Source organism: Nicotiana attenuata, chromosome 6 (assembly GCF_001879085.1).
Source record: "Nicotiana attenuata strain UT chromosome 6, NIATTr2, whole genome shotgun sequence".
In the NCBI taxonomy this organism is placed as follows: Eukaryota; Viridiplantae; Streptophyta; class Magnoliopsida; order Solanales; family Solanaceae; genus Nicotiana; species Nicotiana attenuata.
This window is the reverse complement of record NC_031994.1, coordinates 39,635,730-39,641,084: the sequence shown is the minus strand read 5'-3', so window position 1 is coordinate 39,641,084 and position 5,355 is coordinate 39,635,730.

Genomic DNA, 5,355 nt, shown 5'->3' with positions numbered 1-5,355 from the left:
CAATTCGTTCAAATTTAAACGGGTTATATTGTGATCCTTTTGTTGACTAGATATAACGGATTAAATCTCTAATGACCCATAAAATTTTGGGTCAATCGGATAAAAATAATAACTCTTTATATATATATATATATATATATATATATATATATATATATATATATACTAGTTACTGGATACGATGCACGTGTATTTCATGTCAATCAATATAAAAAATTTCAAGCAACATAAATATTAGTATAATCAAAAATTTGAAACTTCAAAAGTGCAAGGTCAATTCGCAAAATGTGTGACCAAGTTAATCTCATCATAGTTGATCCATTTGACATGTCCAAAGAACAATAGGTAAAAAAAAATTTAAAACCCCACCATCGTGCATTACAGTTGAAGTTGTTGTTTGCTATAAAATTTACAGTCTTAAAATATCTATTAGTTGTCAAACAAATATGCTATACAAATCCAAAATTTGATTTCATGTTCACATAAACGTTTTCAAATCGGTCCCTGCCAGTGAGAATTCTCACTAAGAAAATGGTAAACTTCTCATGTCAACTATTATAGGCATCCTATACTACATATCGGGTGAAAAGGACAAAACAAAATTATATATAATAAAATTGAGCCCGAGAACAAACCAAAACTACAAAAGCTATGTAAATGTACAGAGTCCATTACTCAAATGATCACTGAACTATCTCAAATTATGTCCTAGAGTCACTTTTTTTTCATTTGTAACAACAAAGTCACTGAACTATGTCTATTGCACTCAGAAGGTCATTCAACTAGATTTTCCAAATTTTGGATTGCCAAATACCTATTTTACCCTCTAAATATAAACATTTATATTCTTTTTATTATTTTTAAACTTTTTAATATTATAATTTTTCCTTTTTTAATTTATATTATGGACTTGACTATAGAATAAATAAATATTATTTACAAATTAAAAAAATAAAAAGTATTTAAGCACATATAATGCTGGAATAATAAAATAATGAGCATAGTAAGAAAATTAATTAGAATAATTTGTTAGTAATAATAATTTTAATATTAACAACAAAAATGCAAAAATTCATTTACACAACTCAGAATAAAAGAAAATAAAGGTTGTAAAATATATATTCCATGCACGTAATATAAAAATTATTATTAAATAAATATATTTTATAATATACATCATATATTCTTAAAAATTATGCTCAATTATGTTATATATATTCCGTGCACGACTTAACATAGCATATTTTATCCTATACAGATAGTCCCCCNATATAAATCCATGATTATTCTCGCACTTACGGAATATTGTTTATTGACCTCTAGCGAGTGTCGAAGTTGGCCATCTCGTCTCTAACCCTTCGGGATTAGGCGGGATACTCACTGATTACACGTTGAATACGTACTCATACTACACTTCTGTGCATTTTGTTGCACAGGTACATGATACATTAGCGGCCTATCAGCGCAGCAGCACGGACGATTCAGGGACTAGGTGAGTTGCAGTATGCAAGGCGACCCGTGGCTCTTTAAAGCCCCTTTCTAGTAACTGTATTTCTTTTTCGTCCATTGTATTCCGGACGGATGTTGTGTTGTATTTATATCCTATTCAGTAGTTGCTCATGCACTTGTAACACCAGGTTTCTGGGATGGTTTCAGCAAACTTTGTACTAATTATTATTATTGAAGTTTGAATTCAAGAAATGATCTTTATTTATGTAAAACGGAAGGAAAAATCTTAGATTTTCAAAAGTATTAAAAGAGGAATTAATTGGTAATATAGTTGGCTAGCCTGACAGCAGTGTCAGGCGCCATCACGACCCGTAGTGGATTTGGGTCGTGACACTAACGTTTAGGTTATTTGAACTTTATGTGTAACTATTCTAATATGCCTATTTTTAGAAGAAAATGATAATAGCAAGAAGTGAAAGAGATTCAATTGTCTTTCCGTAAACCGAGAAATTTTATTTTGTCTCATATGCCAAGTCATTCTTGTGTGACGGAGTGATTTTATTTTGTGTCTCACACAACTTACACTAGTTGTGTGAGGCACTAAAATAAAAATTTTCTGTGTGAGGTCATCTGTTTAGTTGACAAGTGGACTGATTTGGTACCCACTTTTCAAGTAATTAGGTTTTGCAGGCCATAGCTCAACATGGATCAAGGTATCCAGACAGAGTTGCTAAGCTACTGCTAATGGGGTTAAAATTAGCTGTTTCAACACTATCTCAGGTCACTGATCATTGAAACGGTATGCTGCTATTTTACTTAATATGCTTGCTAATCCTACTATCCGATATACTAACTTGATAAATGATTGTAGGTTGTTACTCCATCATCTGGATGATCCGAANAAACCGAGAAATTTTATTTTGTCTCATATGCCAAGTCATTCTTGTGTGACGGAGTGATTTTATTTTGTGTCTCACACAACTTACACTAGTTGTGTGAGGCCTCTTTTTATCTCACATATTCGTGCACTCATATCTTACACATCTGGGTTTCCAAAAATTATGGGACCACACAGTTGTGAGACAAAAAAGAGGCCTCACACAACTAGTGTCAGTTGTGTGAGGCACAAAATAAAAATTTTCTGTGTGAGGCATCTGTTTAGTTGACAAGTGGACTGATTTGGTCCCACTTTTCAAGTAATTAGGNAACCGCAGAAGCGGTAAGCGGTCTGCAGAAGCTGGACCGCGGAAGAGGAGAGATTTCCGCTGAAGCGAAAATAGCTGGGCAGTGAGGTTGTTTTAAGTCGGATTTTGAGTTCATTTCTCCCATTTTTCATGACTTGGGGGCGATTTTTGGAGAGCTTCAAAGAGGAATTTCATCATCAATGTTAAGGTAAGTTATTCCCACCTATTATAAGCTAAATACATTGATTATGTATGAGATTAAGCATGGAAATTAGAGTAAATATTGAGGTTTTGGTTGAAAACCTAAAAAAATATAATCTTGGATTATAGCCACGATTTTGAGTATGGAATTAGGAGAAAATTACATATTAAGGTCATGGGTAACCTTTATCTTCGAAAAATTTTGGATTCCGGGCATGTGGGCCCGAGGGCATTTTGGTCAACTTTTCGTTCAGGGTTAGGAATTGTTATAAATTGAGTTGTAAAGTATAGTTGAGCATATATTAATGGATTTGTGTGATCATTGGCTAGTTTTGGTGCATTGTGCGTTGGTTCAAGCCTTCGGAAGAATGTAGAATGCCGGTTATGAGTCTTCGGAGCGAGGTGAGTCTCCTTTCTAATCTTGTGAGGGGGAATTTACCCCATAGGTGAAGTAATTGATTATGTGCTCCTATTTGTGGGGGCTACGTACGCACGAGGTGACGAGAGTCCGTGCGTAGCTACTATTATGCCATTGTCCGGGTAGTTAGGACCCAAAAGCATGTTGCACGTGGATTAATTGTGAACCCATTGGTAGCTCGAATTGTTTAACTCACATCGAATTAGTAAGTAAATTTCTAAAAAGATTAAACTTCATTTCTTAAATTGTTAAAGGAGAATTGGTTTTTATTTGAATAAATATTCCCCGATAAGTTCTTATTTGACTGATTGAGCATGTATTTTATGTGTGCCTGCGTCGCATGGATGATTCGCGAGCAGGATATGTGTTTATTTATGGAACGGGCCGAATGCCTCGGTGAGAATAGATGCATCTATGGTTCGTGCCACTCGACCCTCGGCAGTGCACAGTTTACATTCCTGTTGGAGTGGGCCGTCGCCTCGATGATTTGCGCATGTTTATCTGTTACTCGAAACTTGTAAATGTGGAATTAGCCCTACGCGGCTTGATATAAACTGATAAGATAATAAAGAATAGACTTTGGAAGCCCTTGATTTTATTGTTGAAGGTTTTTACCTGTTTTCTGGCTTCACAATTAGAACTTCTATATAAATCCATGATTATTCTCGCACTTACGGAATATTGTTTATTGACCTCTAGCGAGTGTCGAAGTTGGCCATCTCGTCTCTAACCCTTCGGGATTAGGCGGGATACTCACTGATTACACGTTGAATACGTACTCATACTACACTTCTGTGCATTTTGTTGCACAGGTACATGATACATTAGCGGCCTATCAGCGCAGCAGCACGGACGATTCAGGGACTAGGTGAGTTGCAGTATGCAAGGCGACCCGTGGCTCTTTAAAGCCCCTTTCTAGTAACTGTATTTCTTTTTCGTCCATTGTATTCCGGACGGATGTTGTGTTGTATTTATATCCTATTCAGTAGTTGCTCATGCACTTGTAACACCAGGTTTCTGGGATGGTTTCAGCAAACTTTGTACTAATTATTATTATTGAAGTTTGAATTCAAGAAATGATCTTTATTTATGTAAAACGGAAGGAAAAATCTTAGATTTTCAAAAGTATTAAAAGAGGAATTAATTGGTAATATAGTTGGCTAGCCTGACAGCAGTGTCAGGCGCCATCACGACCCGTAGTGGATTTGGGTCGTGACACTAACGTTTAGGTTATTTGAACTTTATGTGTAACTATTCTAATATGCCTATTTTTAGAAGAAAATGATAATAGCAAGAAGTGAAAGAGATTCAATTGTCTTTCCGTAAACCGTAGAAATTTTATTTGTCTCATATGCCAAGTCATTCTTGTGTAACGGAGTGATTTATTTGTGTCTCACACAACTAGTGTCAGTTGTGTGAGGCACAAAATAAAAATTTTCTGTGTGAGGCATCTGTTTAGTTGACAAGTGGACTGATTTGGTCCCACTTTTCAAGTAATTAGGTTTTGCAGGCCATGCTCAACATGGATCAAGTATCCAGACAGAGTTGCTAGCACTGCTAATGGGGTTAAAATTAGCTGTTCAACACTATCTCAGGTCACTGATCATTGAAACGGATGCTGCTATTTTACTTAATATGCTTGCTAATCCTACTATCCGATATACTAACTTGATAAATGATTGTAGGTTGTTACTCCATCATCTGGATGATCCGAAAGTACAAAGCATCTTCAGGGAGCAAAATTTTGTTGTAGATTGTCTAGCTAAGTATGGGGCAGCTAATGTGGAGGCACGTTGTGTACTGTTTTCAAGTCCTCCTCCTTTTGTCACAGTGTTTTGCCAGCAGGATCAAGCGGGAATACTAAGAAGAAGACTATGTAAATCTAGTACTATGTTTGCTAATCGTAGTATCAGTAGTAGGAATGCTAGTAGTAGTAATAGTAATGTAGTTACTAATGTAGTTAACCGTAATTGTAATCTGGTGCAAGTTTTGCATCCCACAAACTCTTATGTACAAGTTTATGTATCTATAATATGATTATCTTTTCAACCAAAAAAAAAAGAAGTTAAATTGAGAAAGACTTTCTCTTTTCTATTTACCCCC